Raw genomic sequence first — 25,508 nt, forward strand, 5'->3', positions numbered from 1 at the left:
ACAATTGGGGAGAAGAGGAGCTTGTGGCACAACTTGATTAGAAGAAGGGATCGGTTGGTAGGACATGTTCTGAGACATCGTGGGATCACCAATTTAGTATTGGAGGGCAGCGTGGAGGGTAAAAATCATAGGAGACCAAGAGATGAATACACTAAGCAGATTCAGAAGGATGTAGGCTGCAGTAGGTAGTGGGAGATGAAGAAGCTTGCACAGGATAGAGTAGCATGGAGAGCTACATCAAACCAGTCTCAGGACTGAAGACCACAACAACAACAGCAGAGGCGTACCAACAATGATTGTTCCCACGCATTATTCGCGAGTGGAACAGGGTTGGATGGATCAGATAGTGCTATCGAAAGTACCCTCTGCCACACACCATTAGGTGGCTTGCGAAGTATGATGCAGATGCAGAGGTAGAAGAAAATAAAAATATATAAATTATCATAGGTATTTGGTAGGGTTTCACAGAATCAACACAACTATAAAGAAATGCATGAGATGATGTAATTGTTTTTGGTTAAATGAGGAATACAACCTCTTCGCTGACCTTTGAGGCTCAAGTGGAAGCGGGACTTGCCACTAAAGACAATTCTCCGTTCCATGTGATTCCAGGCAGGTCTGCCTGGAGATTTCCCGGACAGCAGTTGGATACCAACCTCACTGACGCCTGCCACGCGGCCCGACATCCTGGAGTAACGATGTGGGGCGCCATTTCTTTTCATACTTGGACCGCTTTGGTTGCCATCAGCGCCAACCTTAACAGCACAGTAGTACGATAGTCTACGGCCCATTTTGTTGCCCTTAATAGGGCTTATATTTCAGCAAGATAATGCCCACCCTCACACGGGGAGAGTTTCTATTGCTTTTCTTCGTGCTTGCCAAACCGCACCTCGGGCAGCAAGATTGCCAGATATCTCCCCAACTGAGAACGCGTGGTGCATGGTACGGCCCTCCCACCAGCTCGCGGCTTCAATGATCTAACACTCTAATAGGACAGAATTTGGTACGATCTCCCTCAGTAGGACATAGAGCTGCTCTATTAGTCAATGCCAAACAGAATTCCATCGTGGTACGTCTTTTTCCTCTCTTTGTCTTACAGTGCCTATCGCCTGCAGAAGTAGGTGACCGCAAGATATCAGTAACTATAGATGTATATTTCCCCACCACTTTCATATGAACTATTTTCAAAAAATCTATTGAAGTAAACTGAAAAAGATTATCGACCATCAACGGAGCTTTTGGAAAGATAGGTGCTGCTCAGAACAAACTTTCAATTTGAAATCTATAATCCATCTGAGGCGAACTAACTGTAAACACATGCGTAATTTGTGTGACTTGTGGATTTTTAGACTGTACATTACTTATTTTGTAAGAAAATTCTAGACAGAGTAAATCTAGTTGCTTAAAAGCTTGCAGACAGTCTCAACAGTAAAGCTCACGGGTGATATTTCAGAGCCCTTCAATATACATGCAGGTGTAAGCAAACGTGATAGCTTATCTTCTGTTCTCTCCTTCAGTGTACTTTTTAAGGTAAAAATCTGGAGTGACAAAGTCAGAAGCCGAAAAGAAAAGAAATTTATACTGGAGTAAATTCTCTGGCATTTGCAGAGGATTTTGTTATTCTATCCGAAAATTAAAACAAGTAGATACAGAATTGAAATAAGTAGATACAGAGACACAAGTCAATCTCTTAGAACAGTTAGCCAGCACAGCAGATTAAAGATTATCAGTAACATAAAAATGCATCAAAATTTTCACATATAGAAAGTGGTCAAAAAGAAAAACCCAAGAATTTAAAATATTTAGAAGTATAATTAAATATAATTATAATAATTAAGTATAATTAAAAGTTAGAAAAATATGCCATAAAAGAGATGATACACAAGATGAAACGAGTATGTGGGATGAAAATTAATTTTTAGTAAATAAAGAATATCAGAAAATGCAGAAACACTGGTTCGCAACACGGTATAGGAACGGTACGCACATGAATGTCTAGAACTCATGTAAATTAGAGATACTGGAAATATTATAGAGAGCAAGTGTGAGGCTGCCGAATAGGAAGAGAAAAAGTCTGGAAAGTCAATAGCAATCATGAAATACACTGCCTGACAATAAACGTGAAGCACGCAGCATACATAGTGGAATATCAAAATAACTACGTGCAAGTACACACCATCAGGAGGAATGTAAATGATTAGAGTTGCAATAGGGTGCCTTAGTGTTTCTCGTGTTCAGTGTTGTTATCACTTCTGCTAGGGTATGTAAGGGACGTGAAAAACGTCAAATGTCGACTGATCACGGTAACATAGAGATGCTGCCTACTCTTGTGAGACAATGTTATCAACACCTGACAGAGACTGAAAGGGGCCTCACTGTGGGTTACCATTTGGTGGTCTAACCGAACCGCGCGATACGCAGATTTTTAGCAAACTCTGAAGTGACAGTGGCCGGATGTTGACTGCATGGGAGTGTGAGGGCAGGCATGCTCTTCAAATGTTCAAATGTGTGTGAAATCTTATGGGACTTAACTGCTAAGATCATCATTCCCTAAGCTTACACACTACTTAAACTAAATTATCCTAAGGACAAACACACACACCCATGCCCGAGGGAGGACTCGAACCTCCGACGGGACTAGCCGCACAGTCCATAACTGCAGCGCCTTACACCGCTCGGCTAATCCCGCGCGGCAGGCATGCTCTACGTTAAGATTCCTGATAACCACATCTGACAGCGATTAGGGAGCATCGACGCACTGTGAACTAAGCACACCGTAATCCTTTTAAACTGATGCAATGATTGCAACATTCTGATCGAATACCAACAGCAGCCCCAGTAGGGAATTACCGCCAGTGGGCAGACCTAAGCCTCACACTGCATGTGTATCTGTAAACTGTCTGCGTGATGATGAGATACCCCTGTGGCCAAAAGGGTCCTCAGATCTGACACCGTTAGAACATGTGTGGGACCAGATCGGACGTCAGTCCTGTCCCAGAAATGGCTCTGAGCACTATGCGACTTAACTTCTGAGGTCATCAGTCGCCTAGAAATTAGAACTAATTAAACCTAACTAACCTAAGGACATCACACACATCCATGCCCGAGGCAGGATTCGAACCTGAGACCGTAGCGGTCGCTCAGTTCCAGACTGTAGCGCCTAGAACCGCACGGCCACCCCGCCCCTGTCCCAGAACCAATGACTAGGTTACTGGTGACCAGTTACCAAGGCTGTGAACCAGATTGCCTCAGGAGAAAATGCAACAACTTTTTGAGACATTCCCAATCGAATCAGTACATGTGTTCAATCCAGACGCTGCGCAATATTCTAATATAGACTGCCTGGCATATTAAGTGATTAACCTGAACGAGATATAAAACCCTGAAGCAGAGTGGGAAATGAAATGATTTAGAGGATACCTGATAATATTTCAGTGACAGAAAAATCGATCCAATTTACAAAACAACGGTTCATAGAGACACATGTCATGTGTGTCTGTCCTATTAAAAATGGCCTCATGAGCCTGTCACATTTGAGACAATACATAAGGACGCAGAATATCTGTGACGTACTATTGTGGCATCAGAGTTCCCTACATCACATCCACCTGTTACCTGTAGTCGTAACCTATGGGTCGGCACGACATGGTGTCAGGAGTAAGAGCCATGTCTCACTCCACGGAAGTGGAAGAATGGAACCTTGGCCATACTCGCGACAGCGCTCATCTGGAGTCGTGCAGACAGTGGAGTAGAGCGACTCATCGCTGAAGATAACCTGCACATGGAATATTAGTTTTGTAGTTTTGCTGGTGCTAATCTACAACCAATAGTGTGGGATGACATGGAATGATGCACTGACTCCATTATTTGTTGTCAAGTGTTAGGTGTTTGTGTGAATAAGTTATCATGTCCTTGGTGCACGATATGGTGAGCCTCTTTTCTGAGGGTTGCTGTTGTTGTGGTCTTCAGTCCTGAGACTGGTTTGATGCAGCTCTCCATGCTACTCTATCCTGTGCAAGCTTCTCCATCTCCCAGTACCTACTGCAGCCTACATCCTTCTGAATCTGCTTAGTGTATTCATCTCTTGGTCTCCCTCTATGATTTTTACCCTCCACGCTGCCCTCCAATACTAAATTGGTGATCCCTTGATGCCTCAGAATATGTCCTACCAACCGATCCCTTCTCCTATTCAAGTTGTGCCACAAACTCCTCTTCTCCCCAATTGTATTCAATACCTCCTCATCAGTTACGTGATCTACCCGTCTAATCTTCAGCATTCTTCTGTAGCACCACATTTCAAAGGCTTCTATTCTCTTCTTGTCCAAACTATTTATCGTCCATGTTTCACTTCCATACATGGCTACACTCCATACAAATACTTTCAGAATCGACTTCCTGACACTTAAACCTATACTCGATGTTAACAAATTTATCTTCTTCAGAAACGCTTTCCTTGCCATCGCCAGTCTACATTTTATATCCTCTCTACCCCAATCAACATCAGTTATTTTGCACCCCAAATGGCAAAACTCATTTACTACTTTAAGTGTCTCATTTCCTAATCTAATCCCCTCAGCATCGCCCGACTTAATTCGACTACATTCCATTATTATCGTTTGGCTTTTGTTGATGTTCATCTTATATCCTCCCTTCAAGACACTGTCCATTCCATTCAACTGCTCTTCCAAGTCCTTTATGTCTCTGACAGAATTACAATGTCTTCGGCGAACCTTAAAGTTTTATTCCTTTTCCATGGATTTTAATACCTACTCCGAATTTTTCTTTTGTTTCCTTTACCGCTTGCTCAATATACAGATTGAATAACATCGGGGAGAGGCTACAACCCTGTCTAACTCCCTTCCCAACCACTGCTTCCCTTTCATGTCCCTCGACTCTTATAACTGCCATCTGGTTTCTGTACAAATTGTAAATAGCCTTTCGTTCCCTGTGTTTTACCCCTGCCACCTTCAGAATTTGAAAGAGATTATTCCAGTCAACATTGTCAAAAGTTTTCTCCAAGTCTACAAATGCTAGAAACGGAGGTTTGCCTTTTCTTAATCTAGCTTCTAAGGTAAGTCGTAGGGTCAGTATTGTATCACGTGTTCCCATACTCCTACGGATTCCAAATTGATCTTCCACGAGGTCGGCTTCTACCAGTTTTTCCATTCGTCTGTACAGAATTCGCGTTAGTATTTTGCAGCTGTGACTTATTAAACTGACAGTTTGGTAATTTTCACATCTGTCAACGCCTGCTTTCTTTGGGATTGTAATTATTATATTCTTCTTGAAGTCTGAGGTTATTTCGCCTGTCTCATACATTTTGCTCACCAGATGGTAGAGTTTTGTCAGGACTGGCTCTCCCAAGGCTGTCAGTAGTTATAATGGAATGTTGTCTACTCCCGGGGCCTTGTTTCGACTTAGGTCTTTCAATGCTCTATCAAATTCTTCACGCAGTATCATATCTCCCATTTAATCTTCATCTACATCCTCTTCCATTTCCATAATATTGTCCTCAAGAACATCGCCCTTGTATAGTCCCTCTATACACTCCTTGCACCTTTCTGCTTTTCCTTCTTTGCTTAGAACTGGGTTTCCATCTGAGCCCTTGATATTCATACAAGTGGTTCTCTTTTCTCCAAAGGTCTCTTTAATTTTCCTGTAGGCAGTATCTATCTTACCCCTAGTGAGGTAAGCCTCTACGTCCATACATTTGTCCTCTAGCCATGCCTGCTTAGCCATTTTGCACTTCCTGTCGATCTCATTTTTGAGACATTTGTATTTCTTTTTGCCTGCTTCATTTACTGCATTTTTATATTTTCACCTTTCATCAATTAAATTCAGTATTTCTTCTGTCAGCCAAGGATTTCTACTAGCCCTCGTCTTTTTACCTACTTGATCCTCTGCTCCCTTCACCACTTCATCCCTCAAAGCTATTCATTCTTCTTCTACTGTATTTCTTTCCCCTATTCTTATCAATTGTTCCTTTATGCTGAGGGTTACAAGTTGTTAATCATAATCCTGATGACTAGTATGTTGCCCTCACACTCCCACGAGTAGTTAACCTGCGTGCACTGTAATGCACATAACGATATTATTTAAGGTCACTGGTAAGATAGGTGAGTATTAGGTTACACATGCGGTGTCAAGTTACTCACTTGGGCGACTTCTTATCACCCCCACTCCTCTCTCCCCAGTGACCCACGTGAAACCGATCAACGTCACCCAAGGCAATTCCCTCACCATTCTCCTCCCATCCCCCAGGACCAAAATGCTGTACCATTAGTAAACAAGATATTTACACCTCTCGCTTTTTAATATTATGAATTATATTATCACTTATGGCGTCAGCTTAATACATATGGCCTCGGGTTAGACACTTGGGCGATCTATATTCAGTTTGAACCCCGCTTCCCTCTGAACAGGGAATAACCAGGAATAGATGACGGTCACCTATGGAAACTGCCAACGCCTTCCCCACCAATACCCCCATCTTTTGTAACTGGGGCACTTGAATGGTTGGGGGCTCACTCTGAAGCCGGTCACGTCGAAGGCTGTGTCTAGTTGGTAATAACAAATTAATGTTGTTACATCAAATCTTGTTACTCGTCTTCTGGTCTAAGGGTATTCCTTAATAACAGTTTAATGATATGTGATATTCGCAATTCGAGGCACAAGGGGATATGACACCCAGGCAGATGTGTAAGTCATTATTCCATATTTTCAAAATGTTACATATTTTTACATTTTGTTGTATTTTTCCTATTTTGTACTGTTTTTCTATTTTACATAATTTTACGTATTTTATCGGACTCGATGAGCTCTGTCTTGATGTGACATCGTTGTTGCGCCATGTTGTGTTGACGTCATGATGTTCAGAGGCAATCACAATTCAGCGTGGTCCAGAACCACTTACCACTGTTTCGCCACCACTTCATTACTAGTGCATGTGACATCATTGTTAATGTCTTAGACAGGGACACGTTGCTGGAAATAGTGACATCGTAATAAATTCTGTAAGCACTGCAGTTTTACTGTCTTCCACGCAAATATAGAATATGTACAGGAAACACCACTCCATGATAGAAAAACAAATACAAACTAAGTCAACCTATATTAGCAAATTGTCTGATGGCTTAGGAAAATTGTGGTGCTTCCAACCAAAGGTACTGCATGTGCATAACAACTAGCAGAGCGCTACAAGATACGCATCCAGACAGAAATACATTATTTCTAAATTTGATTCCTGTGAGTTATTAGATTTTAGAAAAATGTTAATCTAGCTGCACACTAATGTGAATTGTGTCTGTCCATCACTTCGGCGAGGTTCACCTGGTAGAAACACCTAGCAGAAATACCACAGCTCGCTATATTAACTCATGCGAAGCCATCCATCAGTACCACGTTATGTTAAAATTAGCTCACTATCATAATGGTAGAAATAATGATGTCATAGCAAAATTCTGATGCTTCCAAACAAAGATAGATATTGCTTAAGGAATGGCACAGCGCTTAAAAGATGCATGCCTCAAGAGGTGAGCGGTATCTCAAACATCCCCCTTAAGTAAACTGCAGGCTAGGACACCCTTCAGACTCTCTGTGGTGTGTACCCGCGAACCCAGCAACCCAGCAGCGACCAAAAAAGATGCATAATTACAGGTGTAATCATCTGCAAACTGGCGGCTGAAACATAAGGCAATCCTGCTACGAAAGCATTAATCCAGGAAGGGAGCATCGCGCCACGTAATATCAGTAAAAATTTGGATATCCCTACACATTCACAAGAGAAAATCTGTGGACGATAATGCGGAAAAACATTGCAAACAGTCTAGGCACCAAACAGTCGTATCTCCTCTCTGAACCAACAAGAAATACGCTTCTATGCCTCCTCCTTAACCCTCACACTTTTAAAAATTTGTGTTTATGAGTCGGCTAACACATATCCGTTCAGACAGCATCCCTAGGTGGAATGAAGACATGTCATTGTAAATACGATATGGAAGCAAAATGAACCCGTATATATTATTGGCATACGGTATATTATTACAAGACTCATATATTAACTACAGGAAAATCCTAGTTTGGGAACTGCTATTAATGTAATTTCAACTGATCCATAGAATTCCAAAGACCTACGCCGGACAGCTAGCAGACTGCAGCATTCAGAAACAAGACTGCTACAAGAACTTATTTGAGCAGTATTAATGAGTGACCGAACGTGTATATGTAGACTCTAATAGTGTAAATCCAAGGCATTACTACAAGCCTGCCACAACCTGAACACCTTCTTGCCTCCCACTGCTCGGGGATGGCGATTGCCTCTTTCAACGCGATCGAGCACCTGTTCATAATGCACGGCCTGTGGCGGAGTGGTTACACGACGAGAACATCTCTGTAATGGACAGGCCCGCAGAGAGTCCGAAACTGAATCCTATAGAGTATAGAACACATTTGGGATGTTTTGGAACGCCAATTTTGTGGCAGGTCTCGCCGACCGACATCGATACCTCTCCTCAGTGCAGCACTCCTTGAAGAATGGGCTGCCTTTGCCCAAGAAACCTTCCAGCACTGAACGTATGCCTGCGAGTGTGGAAGCTATCATCAAGGCTAAGGGTGGGTCGACACCATACTGAATTGCAAAATTACTGATGGCGGTTTAATATATTTTGTATTGGATCAAAAATTTAAAAACCTCTCTCACACCGGCCTGATTTAGCTTCACTGATCAGGATAGTAAAAACATGCGTATATTAAGGGAATTTTCATTGACAAAGCAGGCTTATCACATTCACACAGTTCAATACTGTTCTATCCTGATTAAATTAAGCTTAACTTAAATTCCATAAGGCAGTGAAGCAATTTCGAAGTGTCGGTGCGACGAAAATGGTCAGTCGATCTCCTGGAAACATTTGTAATAATTATTAACTTTCGGTGATCACATGGGGAAGACCGGAGATCTGCTGGTAAGACCGTGTAGCCTATTTATTTTAAGTAACTGGATATCTTGAGCATACAAAACGGCAGGTTCGTCCAGTGAAAATCAGACGTTCCCCAGTGATCCCGTGCAACACAGCGTAGTAAGCAGACACTGTCAATAATAATAATCCGTTAAATAATACGCGAACACACTTACTTTAGTTTAGTTCATGTATTAAATTCCTTCTCGTACAGAATCTCATCAAGATGGCGACTAGCTCAACAATACATACATATACATCCTTCTTTCACGACTAATCGGCAAGAAGTCTCCATTCTTTTTCCTAAGAGAAAACATAGATAGCAGAGAAGCTATTCCATGGAGTAAATGGACGCTCCAAGGAATAATTGGGCTTGAAACTACTTTGCATTGATAATCGGTAAGATAAGAAGAGATATTTCGAGATATGTACTGAGTTATATAATTTATAAAATTTCTGAAAATATCACGGAGAGACCGCTGCAAGAGACATTACAGCGGGCGCCACAAACTTGTAAATCATTTTCAGCCAGGTATCCGAATACTTTTGATTAGATAGTGTAGCTCTGAACGGGATATGACTGATTGCTCTCCACGGTGACTGTCTCACTACTTCGGGTTCCATAGGTAACTTTCACTAAAATAACTTTTGCTCAAAGACTGGGTAGAAACACAACGTATCATTAGTTTGTGGTGATTCTATAAGGCTCATAAATACAATCCTACAAACACAATGAGCGTGGACGGGATTAACCAGGTCTCCCAGGCAGAAGAAAAAGAAGACCTGTGACCCTCCCAGTTTTAATCAGTGTCATCTCTGTAAACTCTTAAATAGATTCTGTCCTCACCACACATTTGACGATGTTAACGGTTATTCTATCGTGGTATTGGTTATCGCATCTTAGGTGGATTTTGCGAGTGGGCTGGTCGGCGTTTAAACTGTCCCTAGTTGAGTTGCTATCCTGTTAGTTGAGCATAACTCTTGGATGTCTGTCTCACCGTTACGTAGCTATAGGGACTTTTTCTCAGATCTATCCTTGGAGCACTGTCTGTGGATCACTCCCTTCTTTATTTGGTCTGATTGGGTCAATTGTTTATAATAATACTATGTTTAAATGATTCCTATTGCTTGTGGCCTTCAGCCGAGCAATAATTTTAACTCTTCTTAATGTGGCCTTCAGCCCTCAGTGTAGCTTGTGTTACAGTCAGTTTTTTTTAAATGATAGTTTTCAAAAGTTATTTTCGTATTTTTAACGTGTAACTGTCTTCGTCATTTATAATTCAGGCCTTCAGGCGTTACTTGTTCTGAAGTATTGCTCTTGGCCTTCATCCGACAAATAATTCGAATTTTTTTAATAAGGGCATCAGCCGTCAGTGTAGCTTGTGTTACACTCGTTTTTTTTAAATGATTGTCATCAAATATTTGGTTTTGAGTCCAGGAAGGTTGTTTCATGCAGACAATACAATTTACCTCGTCTTTTACGTCGCATATAATCCATACTAGCCATCACTCTGTCAACGACAATGGAAGTAACGTAGCATTGGCTTGGTATCGTAGTGGTAATTTTAGGGGTGTCTGAAGCATTGGTTGGATTAGTTGTGCGTTCGGAGGTGGCTGGCTTAGGTCACTAATGACGTCCATAACTTTCCCTTTTATCATCCTGTGTCAGCGGCTTATTGTTACTACTTGTGGTGTCGCCGCCAGACACCACACTTGCTAGGTGGTAGCCTTTAAATCGGCCGCGGTCCGTTAGTATACGTCGGACCCGCGTGTCGCCACTATCAGTGATTGCAGACCGAGCGCCGCCGCACGGCAGGTCTAGAGAGACTTCCAAGCACTCGCTCCAGTTTTACAACCGACTTTACTAGCGATGGTTCACTGACAAAATACGCTCTCATTTTCCGAGACGATAGTTAGCATAGCCTTCAGCTACGTCATTTGCTACGACCTAGCAAGGCGCCATTACCAGTTACTATTAATACTGTGAATCATGTACCGTCAAGAGCGACGTTTACCATTAATGGATTAAAGTTAAGTATTCCACCAGCTACGTCCGTTTTTTCTAAATTCTAATTTCCTTGTCCTGTTCCAGACCTCACGCCAGCCTGCGTGAGCTAAAACGCGTGCCTTTCGGCTTCCTCTAGTAACACGGTGTTGGCTCTCCTGCCAACCACAACACTACTAGTGAATGTATTCTTTAAAGTGCTGGAAATTTTATTATAAATCAACAAAAACAATGTAGCTTTTCACACTTTATAACTTATTATTATAAGAAACTTACATTTGCTGGGTGCCTTTACTGGCTACCATCACTTTATGAGCACAAATAATTATCTTTTGATGTATATTTTTTGTAGACAGTTTTCTTGCAGATATGACCATTTTAGAAATGATTGCTTTCCTTCACGGCTTTACTTTACAAGTGACCGTGTCCTGGTCTCTCAGGAATGTCTTCGGGTTGACAGAGGTACTAGTCTTCCTGGCTACTGCGTACTTCTCAGGAAGCTCCTCCTTGTACAATGCCCAGGCATTTATCCCAGCCAAATCGAGCAAGCTGTAGAATGTGTGAACAGCAGAGTATTTGCGAGCGATTTGGTCCACCACGTCCACTCCATATTTAGAAACACTATAAAATGTGACTGTATCTGACATCTTTTTCAAACTATGTTCGGTTGTAACAAAAGCATACAAAGTGCTAAGAATCAGGACAATCTTGTTTGCTCGTTTGCTGGCAAACTGTCAGTGTGGTATAACTCTTCTTCAACATTATTGCCTTCTTGATACAGACTGGAATTCCCCTGCGAGATCGATTTATGGTGTCTGTAGGACATGTAGCATTTGCTTCACTGGCTACATAGAAAGAGTGAAGGAGATGAAAAAATTGTCACATGTTACATTTCTTTCTTGTTGAGGTAAGGTTGCATCAATGTTGTCACAACAAAATCGCCAAGATAACACTCAGCTTAGTGTCATCCTTTCCTAGATAAGGGAAAGCATCCACAATATACGGGGTGTTCAAAAAGTCTCTCCGCAGTGCCGTATGATTGTTAGCCGCGCGTGCCGTATCATTGTTCACTTGCCTGGGTTACTTCCCTTCTGGTGGACTCTCCCAACATTCGAATTTGTAATTAAAAATGAATATTCAGTAAATTATTAACTTGTATTTCACTGTGTTTCATTTTGGTATATTCACTGCGGCATACGGCACGCGCGGCTAACAATCATACGGCACTGTGGAGAGACTTTTTGAACACCCCGTATTTGTAGTTTTTATCTACTGCCATCCAATAGTTTTGCCCATCTATGTACGGTTCTGAGGCCATGAACTGTGGGAATCTGCAACGACACTTTGAAGGAAAAACCTGTCCGTCGATTGTTATGTATGGACCCAGTAAAGCTGCTACATTGTGCGTTTGCAATGAACTGAAACCAGGTTTCTGATACCAAAGCAAACTTGTCTTCTTCCAGTTGTTCTGATCTTGTGCATCTAGTGTCAAATCTGAGCTAATGCATACCTCTCTGAATTTGTCGTGACTCATTGTTGACGTCACAAAATTATTTCCGGCACTTCATTGGCCACAAGGTGTCTAGTTCTAAGCTCTTCTCTCATATAGCACCATGTACGTACAATATGGCTAAAAGAGCTTCCAGTTCTTCAACGTTCAGACTCCAATTATCTGAACCCAGTACTCGACTTCCTTCAGTCTCAGTGCTTTTTACAATGTGTTTCAAAATTATGTCCGTTACCATAACATGCCAGCACTGCAGCAGGTCTCACTCACATTTCGTTTTGCATGCGGAGATGGTCCTGCATTGTCTTTGAAAACATTCTGTTCTCCATATCTTCCAGCTGAACAGATACCTATAAAGCCCTCTATCCAGATCGTTCCATCTGGTGCTACAATATTCTACCTGAAGGAATCTGAAATAGTCCACAACCTTGGTCATTTCGTTGTCCACGACGTCTAAGGCCACGAACACAACTAGCCTATATAGTAGCTGTTACTGTAATTTTAGTAATTACATTGAAGCGCCAAAGAAACTGCTACAGGCAATCGTATTCAAATACAGAGATACGTAAACAGGCAGAGTATGGCGCTGCGGTCGGTAACGCCTATATAAGACAAGTGTCTGACGGAGTTGTTAGATCGGTTCCTGCTGCTACAATGGCAGGCTTTTAAGATCTAAGTGAGTTTGAACGTGGTGTTATAGTCGGCGCACGTGCGATGGAACACGTCCTCGAGGTAGCAATGAAATGAGGATTTTATGATCGACCATTACACGAGTGTACCATGAATATCAGGAATCCTCTAAAACATCAGATCTCCGACATCGCTGTATCCGGAAAAAGATACTGAAAGAACGGGATCAACGACGATGAAGAGAATCGTTCGACGTGACAGAAGTGCAACCCTTCCGCAAGCTGCTGCAGATTTGAATGTTGGGCCATCACCAGGTGTCAGGGTGCAAACCATTCAACGCCCGCATCTCGTGGTCGTGCGGTAGCGTTCTCGCTTCCCACGCCCGGGTTCCCGGGTTCGATTCCCGGCGGGGTCAGGGATTTTCTCTGCCTCGTGATGGCTGGGTGTTGTGTGCTGTGCTTAGGTTAGTTAGGTTTAAGTAGTTCTAAGTTCTAGGGGACTGATGACCATAGATGTTAAGTCCCATAGTGCTCAGAGCCATTTGAACCATTTTTGAAACCATTCAACGAATAATTATCGATATGGGCTTTCGGAGCAGCAGGCCCACTCATGTTGAAAGGTGGCTACACTGAGCCACAGCGCCAGAGATTGCGCCAAAGATTATTATTCCGCCGCCTCCACTAGTGCAGTAGTAGTTCAGAGGTTGCTGTGGGCAGTACTTGTTGAGAGGATGTCGAGAGCAGTACCAGTTCAGAGGATGTCGTGTGCCGTTGTTGTTCTGTTGGGCGAGAGAGTAGATGCTGTTCGGTTGGTGTAAAGTATAGATGGAAGATGTTGCAATGATCACAGTGTATTTTTCGTCAATATATATGGAGGTAAAAAAGTTTTTATTTCACATTTCGTTAATGACAATGCCTCTTGGTCACAGGTTCAGTCAACAAAGCATCTGGCTCGTGTTCATGTATTAGACTTGTAATTCTGGTTTCTATGTGCAATTATAGTATTTCTGGTTTTTCAATTAGTTCATTGTAAATGGTGTTTAAAATGTGTTGTCGTATTGAGGAAGAACCGTGCCAGATACATGTACGTTGAATCACACATCCACCCACAGAACAGTTACACTTGTGCTTTATTGTTTCGTAGCTTTTATAGTTGCAGGGGACTTAATTAATCAATTGTGTTGACGGAAATTTCCTTTCATTCTTTATTGTTATTTTATGCAGTCAGATTACGAACTAATACTAGTCAGGGCCAACCGGTTACGAGACTTCGTAACCGGACACACAGCTACTAAAATTATTCCATTTTAATTAAGCCCCCATGCACGTGGCGACCGCTGCTTCGGATCGTCCCTTGGAATCTTCTGATAGTAAAAATAGCAGACAGTAGTATTGTTGTAGTAATTTGTAGTGTAGTAATAGTAGTCTATATTGCATGTGCAGATTTGGTAATTGAACATTTGTAGTTGTCTTGTCATTCTTCGAATCATTTTTCTAACGGTATTTTTGCAGAATTTAATTTTTGATGTCTCATTTATGGGTTTGACAATTTTGTGCAGTTATGAAGACATTAATTGTTCGTTAGTCGTGTTTGTCTGGATGCATTTCGTGTGAATCGTATTGTTGGTGATAAAGTTTTATATTGTGTGTTATTTTCGTATAGTGACGAGTTTTGTATGTTTTGTAAATGATTACGCGATCTATGAAAAAGGCAAAAATAATGGATTGTCAGAACAACGAAATTGTTAATATGGAGAACTCGGCAATACAGGAGAACAGTGTGATGAATAATGAAGTAGAAAACAATTTAATAAGCCGGGAGAATAGTCCGGAACCAGTTCTAAATTTTTCACAACCAAAAAATTCACAGAATACGAGATTAACGACAGAAGATTCTGGAATAGTATCGAACACAGATAGCTTTGCAGCTACGACAAAGGAAGTCAGTTTTACAGGAAATGTTAGGGGCGAAAATAATTTCGAACCAGTTAATATGGAGCAGTTGATGAGTGCAATATTAGGATCTCAATTAAAAACAGAAATGGAAACAATGCAAACACGGTTAGACTCACGAATAGGGACATGTTTCAAAAACATGAAAGATGAATTAAAGAAAGAAATTAGAGAAGAATTACAACCGATTTTGAATGCTCACAATAATAGATTAATTTCAATAGAAATTAGACAAAAGGAACGGGATAGAGAACAGGACGAAAGAGATCGCTTAATAGTACAAAAATTTTCGGAGTTAAATTTACAACGTGCTCACGATAAGGAAGAAATATTTGAAAGAATCGAGGAATCCGTACCAAATGACAGAATAAATAACCTAGCACAACAGTATGAACAGTTAACTACTAAATGTGTCAATACTGAAACCCGAGTCGCGACACTTACGGAAGACGTAAATAAACAGAAAGGACAAATAGGTGACTTATCGGGAAGAGATGAGGAGATTTCAAATAAAGTGACAAATCTTAGTTTAAATGGGGACAGAGATTCAGATGATACACCTGCATTGCCATTTGCAGAAACAGAAGAGTACCAGAATATAAATAAACATGTTGAAAATCAGGGAAAATTTAATGAACGGGTTAAAAGGGAATTTGAGGCATTACGAAAGCAAGTTAAATAAATTGAAAGCGAAAACGTAGGAAAAGACAGCAGAAGAAATTTAGAATCGCCGATAGCGGGGGGTTTTGAAGAAAATAATTTATTTCATTTACGAGATGCAACAAGAGAGCGCCAGGCGCGCGACCTTGACAATAATAGACATTCGGACTGGGATAGACGCGGTAGGTCTTTGTCGCCACGAAGCAAAAACTTTGACTATAAACACTTTTTAACTGTTCGGAAATTTAAGATCTTTCGCAATTCTAATAATGACATACATCCATGTTCATGGTTAGATCAAGTTATGTACGCACTTCCGGAAAATTGGCCACTAAGTCACAAACTGGAATTTATGTGTGGCTATTTACGTTCTCAGGGGATTCACTACACTAAGTGAATATGTGCCGTAGCGTGCACAGGGCCCCGAGCTGTAGTAGTGCTATTTCCCTTTTAGTTTTCTGCACTGCTGCCTACTCTTTTACTATTCTTTGTATATATCAAAACAACTCTTCAACTACCAATCTATCTAGAAAAGGAGCCAGTAAAGAATAACCGGATATGACTATTTTACCCAAAAGTGACAGTTTTCAGGATATTGATGAAAAACCAGCCGGCGACGCGCACGCGCACTTATTAAAGATTGTAATGATTTAAATGATTTTTATCATGCATTTCTATCTGCATATTGGTTCGAAAACACGCACGACAGAGTCAAACATGGTCTTATTATGCAGCGTAATTTTAAACAGTCTGAGTTCCGCACGCCGGCAGAATACTTTGAAGACATGATTCGAAAGAATCAATTCTTTTACAACCCTCATAGCCCGACTGAATTAAATCGCATTTGTTTAACTAAGCTGCCACAATCGATAAGACAAAATGCTTTAGTCGTAAGATATAAATACGACATTGAAACTTTTAAGACTCTGCTACAAGAACTTGAGAATGACAACGACGACGGAACTTCTCGTAATTTTTTCAGTAACGGTAATCACAATAGATTTTCAGAGAAAAGGGACAATGATCGGAACGGACGTTATAACGGTAATTTGGGAAATAACAGACGAAACAGACAGGACAATAGATACCAGCCTTACGACAGAGGAAAGCGTAGCGATTATAAAGTATTATTTAGTTCTCAATGATATTCTTTTTAAACGAAAATCGGTTGATAACTCTGTTTGGTTAGTTTGCATTCCTGATGAGTGGGTAAATAAATTGATTTGGTGTACACATTTCAGTTATGCACACTTTGGTCCCAGAAAATGCTTTCATAAATTACGAGAAAATTGATACTTCAGTAATATGGAAAAACGTATTCGATTTGTTCTTGCCAAATGCAAATTATGTCAAAAGGCTAAGCCGCCAACTATTTCTCACAGAGCACCGTTGTTTCCTATCATTCCAGCGAGATTAAAGGAGATGGCTGCAATCGATTTGTTCGGTGCAGTGGTTCGTTCTACTAATGGTTTTGCGTACATTTTGGTAGCAGTGGGATTGACATCAGAATATGTGTGTTCTACACCTTTACGCAAAGCAACAGCTCGTTCAGTATCTAATGCTTTCATAAAACATTTTCTTAAAGAAGTGGGTCATGTTGATAAAGTTTTATCAGATGATGGATCACAGTTTCGCTCTAAATTTTGGCTTCGTACTCTACGGCGTCGTAAGATTAAACCAATTTTCATTTCACTTTTTCACTCTCAATCTAACGCTTCAGAGAGATGGATGAAGGAAATCAGTAACTTGTGTTGTCTTTATTGTCATCAGAATCACAGAAAGTTGGATAAGTATCTTCATATTTTTCAAAACATTCTGAATGAACTCCCTAATGATTCAACTTCTTTACCACCTACATTGATATTAAAAAATAAAGCACCGACAAATCGCATTCCTGAAATCGTTCCTTTTCCGCCTACACAGAAACTGCGGCATTCTGAAGTTGTCAACCTAGCTCTACAAAATATTGCATCTGCGGCTGCTAGAAGAGAGAAATCAGCTAAACGTCCTGGTCGTTTAAAAACCTTGTCAGTTGGTCAAAAGATATTAAGTCTTACCGTTTGTCTCACAAAGGAAAAGGCTTGTGTCGCAAATGTTTTCTGCTTTATAACGGTCCATGTAGAGTTCGCAAAATTATTCATGATAACACTGTCGAAGTAGAAACTCTTAAATCACGGCGCTCTAAGGGAATACATCATACATCGAACGTTAAATTTTTTGTGGAATGACATACTTTTGAGAAACACGCGTAAACACGCACAGAACAGAAGGATACCGCGCCGTGTTCTGGCGGCGGCGCATACTCAAAGCAACAGTCAAGTCTGCGCTCCGCACAAGGCAGTCGTTGATCGCAAACAATTACTTCCTACGTCACGCGTACCTACAGCAGATCGAGCGCTTAGTGCGAATGCACTGACAGCCGTAAACAAATACACAGTCTCCAGAATGAGATTTTCACTCTGCAGCGGAGTGTGCGCTGATATGAAACTTCCTGGCAGATTAAAACTGTGTGCCCGACCGAGACTCGAACTCGGGACCCTTGCCTTTCGCGGGCAAGTGCTCCACCAACTGAGCCACCGAAGCACGACTCACGCCCGGTCTCACAGCTTTACTTCTGCCAGTATCTCGTCTCCTACCTTCCAAACTTTACAGAAGCTCTTCTGCGAACTTCTGCAAGTTCGCAGAAGAGCTTCTGTAAAGTTTGGAAGGTAGGAGACGAGATACTGGCAGAAGTAAAGCTGTGAGACCGGGCGTGAGTCGTGCTTCGGTGGCTCAGTTGGTGGAGCACTTGCCCGCGAAAGGCAAGGGTCCCGAGTTCGAGTCTCGGTCGGGCACACAGTTTTAATCTGCCAGGAAGTTTCATATCAGCGCACACTCCGCTGCAGAGTGAAAATCTCATTCTGGAAACATCCCCCAGGCTGTGGCTAAGCCATGTCTCCGCAATATCCTTTCTTTCAGGAGTGCTAGTTCTGCAAGTTCGCAGAAGAGCTTCTGTAAAGTTTGGAAGGTAGGAGACGAGATACTGGCAGAAGTGAAGCTGTGAGACCGGGCGTGAGTCGTGCTTCGGTGGCTCAGTTGGTGGAGCACTTGCCCGCGAAAGGCAAGGGTCCCGAGTTCGAGTCTCGGTCGGGCACACAGTTTTAATCTGCCAGGAAGTTTCAAATACACAGTCTAATTTCTCCGGTTAAATTCAGTATAAAGCTATAGTGACTTGACAAATTATGTTATTAACATTCAGTTTTTTCAGGATACAGTTGTATAAAATATTTAAAACTTCAGGTAAATTCTGTGTGTGTCCGACGTTAAGAGGACTTGCTATCGAGAAAATTTCAGGAAGAATGTAATTTCTAAGAAGAAAGTAATAAACTAAAAAGGTAACTATTAATTGAGTATTTTCCAGGTAACATTTTTACTTAGGTATGTACTTCATACGTAATTTGCTGCTCGCGATTATGTGATTTATACTTTGTGTTAACTGATTTTGACAATGACTGATTAATGAACAGGGTTGTTACTTATGTATATTAGGTACCGCTTGGCTGCTCTGCTTTTTCACTGATGTCATATTTTTTATGTGCCTGCTGTGCTTATTTATTTAAATTATAATTGTCACCTGATTAGTTGTGCTGATATGGTTATGTATATAAGTCATACTTTGTGATTTATCTGCTTGCGCCTTCATGTTTACTTATTAAGATTACATATGGGCATTTATTTGCTGATGCTGATATGATGCTAATGACCTGTTTGTTACGTAAGATATATACTTGCTGCTTTGCGAATGGATTGCATATTTACACATTTCTGTTTTGTTGTCATAACTACTCTTTAATTTGGTATATAGAAATGCTGATATACTGTGTACGAACATGTAGTTTAGGTCGCACTATGGTATTAATTAGAGATTGTTCACTTGGCAGAGCCTCGTTGTAGGGACTGTGCTACATCCACTTGTTGGCATTCTGTTCTCTACTGGTACATTTACTCGCTATTGCATGTTTTGCTTACGCTCAGTGCTTTATATCTTAAGATAAGAAAATTAACTGCTATAATTCTACAACGATATTGGTACAAGAAACTTCATTGAAGTCACATGAGCTGGAGGTTTTATGGAAGCTTTATAAATTTATGCTAATAGAAAGGAAGTTAACGACATGAAATACCAACACTAGGTTTAGACCATTGACAGTTGTTACGCTGCATTCTTCATGAGCAATTGAAATAGCAAGTGACACTTGACACAAAGAAAACTACATATGTTTGCTTCTGTTTTGCCATGATTCTTGAAGTGGTGTACACACTGTGAGGTTGTGTGTGGACATTGTGTCTTCGGATTGTATGGGATGATGAATTGAAGTTTGCACTAGGATTTTATCTGTACTTGTTCGAGGAGACTGACTAGAGGAAAGAGTTTTTAAGGAAGTGAAATGATATTGGTGATAAGGTTTATATGTATCGACATATTGAAGAGGTATTATTGAGGTACTGAGATTGTGTGAAGTTGATGATTATTGGAGTTTTGGTGGACAAGAGGTAAGGTAAATGATGTTGATGATAAGGTTTATATGTATCAACGTAAGAGGTATTATTGAAGTATTAAGATTAGGTGATGCTGATGATCATTGGAGATTTGATGGATAAGAGGTAAACTAAGTGAGGAGCATATTTTTGTTGTTGGTTTATATGGAACGAGGAGGATGAAGATGGCAGACTAGAGCACTCAAGTGGAAGGAAGATTGTCTACACACACACTTTGTTATATCAATAATCAGTAAATACTTTTTTTTTTAGAGAGAGAAATTATTTGCATATCTTGGCACACTGACAGTTGTTCAGCAACCGTACATTTTGATTTGGCTTGGCAAACATTGGTCTTCATATGATGACTATGACGTTAACTAACTATTATTGACTGTTATACACTGTTGCCACTACTACTTGAGACACATGTTGAACATCAAATTTTGACAGAATTGCATTTACAGTTAACACTATTCAATTACAAAGATGAATGAGTGTGTTTTGTGTGTTTTCCTTTCCTAATCCCAAATAATTGGTACCACCGTACCTCCTACATATTATTTTACTTGTTTGTTGTGGCTTGCACTGACACCCATAAATATTATAGGTTTACTGATATTTGTGTATTTGTAATGGATAATATGACAATTATCTGATATCATTTGTGTGTTTATTATAATTCGTATGTTTAGTGTAAGAGCATTGATAATAATTTTGTAAAAGCAATTGTGCGTGCATTTAAACTGTTGTTCATCCTTGCACCTATTATCACTGATGGCTGCCACTTGGGAATGTTTAATTTCTGCTGATGAACTCTGATGAACTGTTTAATTATTGATAGTGAATATTATGGACTGTTACCTGCACCTGTTCAACATTACTGGGTGCCACTGATGAAACTGCTTCTACTGTAATGATGTCACTTGTTGCTGTCTGCACCTGTTCAACATTACTGGGTGCCACTGATGAAACTGCTTATACTGTAATGATGTCACTTGTTGCTGTCTGCACCTGTTCGACATTGCTGGGTGCCACTGATGGAACTGCTTCTACTGAGATAATGTCACTTGTTGCTGTCTGCACCTGTCAACATTGCTGGGTGCCACTGATGGAACTGCTTCTACTGAGATAATGTTTCTTGTTGGAGTCTGCACCTGCTCAACATTGCTGGATGCCACTGAAAGAACTGCTTCTACTGAAATGATGTCATTTGTTGGTGTCTGCACCTGCTCTCCGCTTCTGGGTGCCACTGTTACAGCTGTTTAAATACTGCTGATGAAATGTTATGGGACTGCCATTTGCCCTTGTTAACCATTGCTGGGTGCCACTGTTGGAAATCTCAACTACTCTGAGGAGTGCTCCTTGTTTATTGAACTATTGAAAAGATTTTATGTGAATATTTGTATAAACTGATTTTTTGTGTATTTACTGTTTATGAAATGTTATGAGACTCTTACCTGCACTTATTCGTCATTGCTGCAGCATTTGTATTCCTTACTGTATCTTATATATTAGGTTACAGAAGGGTCAGTGCAAAGCCAAAATTTATTTAGTTATGTGATATTTACTTATTTATATCATCTTCTATTTTTGTCTCTATTTTTTGGACGAATTTGGTGGTATTTTCACCCCCAATGCTGGCAAAAATGCCATCAAATTCTAGCCCGTGGAGGAGGAGCATATGACAGATGGCTACACTGAATCAGAGCGCCAGAGATTGCGACAAAGATTATTATTCGGCCGCCTCCACTAGTGCAGTAGTAGTTCAGAGGTTGCCGTGGGCAGTACTTGAGAGGATGTCGAGAGCAGTACTAGTTCAGAGGACGTCGTGTGCAGTTGTTCTGTTGGGCGAGAGTAGATGCTGTTCGGTTGGTGTAATGTATAGATGGAAGATGTTGCATGATCACAGTGTATTTTTCGTCAATATATATGGAGGTAAAAAATAAATTAATTCACATTTCCTTAATGACAATGCCTCATGATCACAGGTTCAGTCAACAAAGCATCTGGCTCGTGTTCGTGTATTAGACTTGTAATTCTGGTTTTTCAATTAGTTCATTGAGAATGGCGTTTAAAATATCTTGTCGTATTGAGGAAGAACCGTGCCAGATACATGTACGTTGGATCATACTTCCACACACAGAACAGTTACACTTGCGCTTTGTTGTTTCGTAGCTTTTGTATTTGCAGGGGACTTAATTAATCAGTTGTGTTAACGGAAATTTCTTTTCATTCTTTATTGTTATTTTATGCAGTCATATTGCGTACTAATACTAGTCAGCGACAACCGGTTACGAGACTTCGTAACCGGACACACAGCTACTAAAATTATTACAATTTAATTAAGCCCCCATGCAATGTACACTTGTGGCTGTCTGGGACCGTCAACACAGTTAATGACTGGAAACAGGCGATAGCAGTGTCACCTGATGAGGAATGACTGCTAGTCTGTCACAGACACGGTGCATGTAGTATCAGTGAGCGTGCTGTCCACGTGTGGAGTAGTGAAGGCCCGCGATGTATCTGAGTTTGGCCGAGGGTCGATTGTGATTGCTCGGAGGCTCGGCACAAGCATTTCGGAAACTGCACGACTTGTCGGGTGTTCGAGCAGTGGTGTGGTGAGTGTCTTCAACACGTGGCGAAACCAAGGTGAAACCACGTCCAGACGTCGAAGGGTTTCGATGGCCACTCCTGGCAGGCTGGGCAGACTGTTAAAACAGGACAGGTGGCGAACTGTGGTGGAACTAACATTATGCGCCTTAGCAACCGAAGACCCACACACGTGCCAATGTTAATACCACGACATCGGCAACTATGACCATCGGCACTACACGTCACTGTTGTGGCAGAGCGTTGCATGGTCTGATGAATTCGTATACCCTGTTCATCATGGAAAGGCGTGGATCCGTCACCTTCCAGGGGAATAGCTCCTTGACACCTGTATTGCTGGACAGAGAAAAGCTAGTGGTGGCTCCATTACGTTCTGGGCGACATTCACATGGGCATTCGTGGGTCCATTAGAACTCGTGCAAGGTACCATGATGGCCAAGGTGTATCGTACATCCGTTGCAGACTACCCTTTCATGACGATCATGTTTCCCGACGGCAGAGGCATCTTTCAATAAGGTAAAGGCCATATCAAAAGATCAGAAGTGTAGTCGTAGTTGGAGGCAGTTCCAATTGATATGCTTACCCCCCCCCCCCCCTCCCTCTCCCAACTCGCCAGATCTCAATCCGAACGAATACATCTAGGATGTGATTGAATGTGGGTTCAAAGCTCATCAACACCCTCCCTGCAATTTTCAGGAATTTGGTGACATGTGAGGGAAGATCTAGTGCCAACTCCATCCAGCGACCTACCTTGGATTTATTTCTTCCATATCACGACACATCGCCGCTGGTATCCATAATAAAGGTGTACATAAAGACTAATAGGTGAGTGGTCATAACGTCCTGTCTGATCAGTGTATATTTTTCATATCCCCAAAGTATGACCCACGTCCTGTGGGACGTCATGCCATTGCCCAGTTTCTTTGTTGCTATTGTGATCTAAATTTTCTGCCTTTTCATTTACTGTGGGAAAGTCTTTTTGCTATTGAGTGTACGTATTGTCTCTGTCAGTGGACTAGACAGAAGTCCGCCACTAGGAATATAAGATGAAGATCCGAGAGCCTCTTGTGCTAGCGAAACTTCAGAATAACCATCAAACATATGTCGGGTGAAGAACCTGAGACAATAAGTAATATTTGAACAGGAGAAGACGAGGCCTACTAGATTCTGTAGTTTTGAAACTGATATTTTGGAAGTATTCACACCTGACACAACTCGCCTCCCCTAAATAGGAATAATTACATTCTTCCTTAACTACAGCTGTAGTCCATAAACACACTCCTGGAAATGGAAAAAAGAACACATTGACACCGGTGTGTCAGACCCACCAAACTTGCTCCGGACACTGCGAGAGGGCTGTACAAGCAATGATCACACGCACGGCACAGCGGACACACCAGGAACCGCGGTGTTGGCCGTCGAATGGCGCTAGCTGCGCAGCATTTGTGCACCGCCGCCGTCAGTGTCAGCCAGTTTGCCGTGGCATACGGAGCTCCATCGCAGTCTTTAACACTGGTAGCATGCCGCGACAGCGTGGACGTGAACCGTATGTGCAGTTGACAGACTTTGAGCGAGGGCGTATAGTGGGCATGCGGGAGGCCGGGTGGACGTACCGCCGAATTGCTCAACACGTGGGGCGTGAGGTCTCCACAGTACATCGATGTTGTCGCCAGTGGTCGGCGGAAGGTGCACGTGCCCGTCGACCTGGGACCGGACCGCAGCGACGCACGGATGCACGCCAAGACCGTAGGATCCTACGCAGTGCCGTAGGGGACCGCACCGCCACATCCCAGCAAATTAGGGACACTGTTGCTCCTGGGGTATCGGCGAGGACCATTCGCAACCGTCTCCATGAAGCTGGGCTACGGTCCCGCACACCGTTAGGCCGTCTTCCGCTCACGCCCCAACATCGTGCAGCCCGCCTCCAGTGGTGTCGCGACAGGCGTGAATGGAGGGACGAATGGAGACGTGTCGTCTTCAGCGATGAGAGTCGCTTCTGCCTTGGTGCCAATGATGGTCGTATGCGTGTTTGGCGCCGTGCAGGTGAGCGCCACAATCAGGACTGCATACGACCGAGGCACACAGGGCCAACACCCGGCATCATGGTGTGGGGAGCGATCTCCTACACTGGCCGTACACCACTGGTGATCGTCGAGGGGACACTGAATAGTGCACGGTACATCCAAACCGTCATGAAACCCATCGTTCTACCATTCCTAGACCGGCAAGGGAACTTGCTGTTCCAACAGGACAATGCACGTCCGCATGTATCCCGTGCCACCCAACGTGCTGTAGAAGGTGTAAGTCAACTACCCTGGCCAGCAAGATCTCCGGATCTGTCCCCCATTGAGCATGTTTGGGACTGGATGAAGCGTCGTCTCACGCGGTCTGCACGTCCAGCACGAACGCTGGTCCAACTGAGGCGCCAGGTGGAAATGGCATGGCAAGCCGTTCCACAGGACTACATCCAGCATCTCTACGATCGTCTCCATGGGAGAATAGCAGCCTGCATTGCTGCGAAAGGTGGATATACACTGTACTAGTGCCGACATTGTGCATGCTCTGTTGCCTGTGTCTATGTGCCTGTGGTTCTGTCAGTGTGATCATGTGATGTATCTGACCCCAGGAATGTGTCAATAAAGTTTCCCCTTCCTGGGACAATGAATTCA

The sequence above is a fragment of the Schistocerca cancellata genome, chromosome 10 (assembly GCF_023864275.1).
Source record: "Schistocerca cancellata isolate TAMUIC-IGC-003103 chromosome 10, iqSchCanc2.1, whole genome shotgun sequence".
Lineage (NCBI taxonomy): Eukaryota > Metazoa > Arthropoda > Insecta > Orthoptera > Acrididae > Schistocerca > Schistocerca cancellata.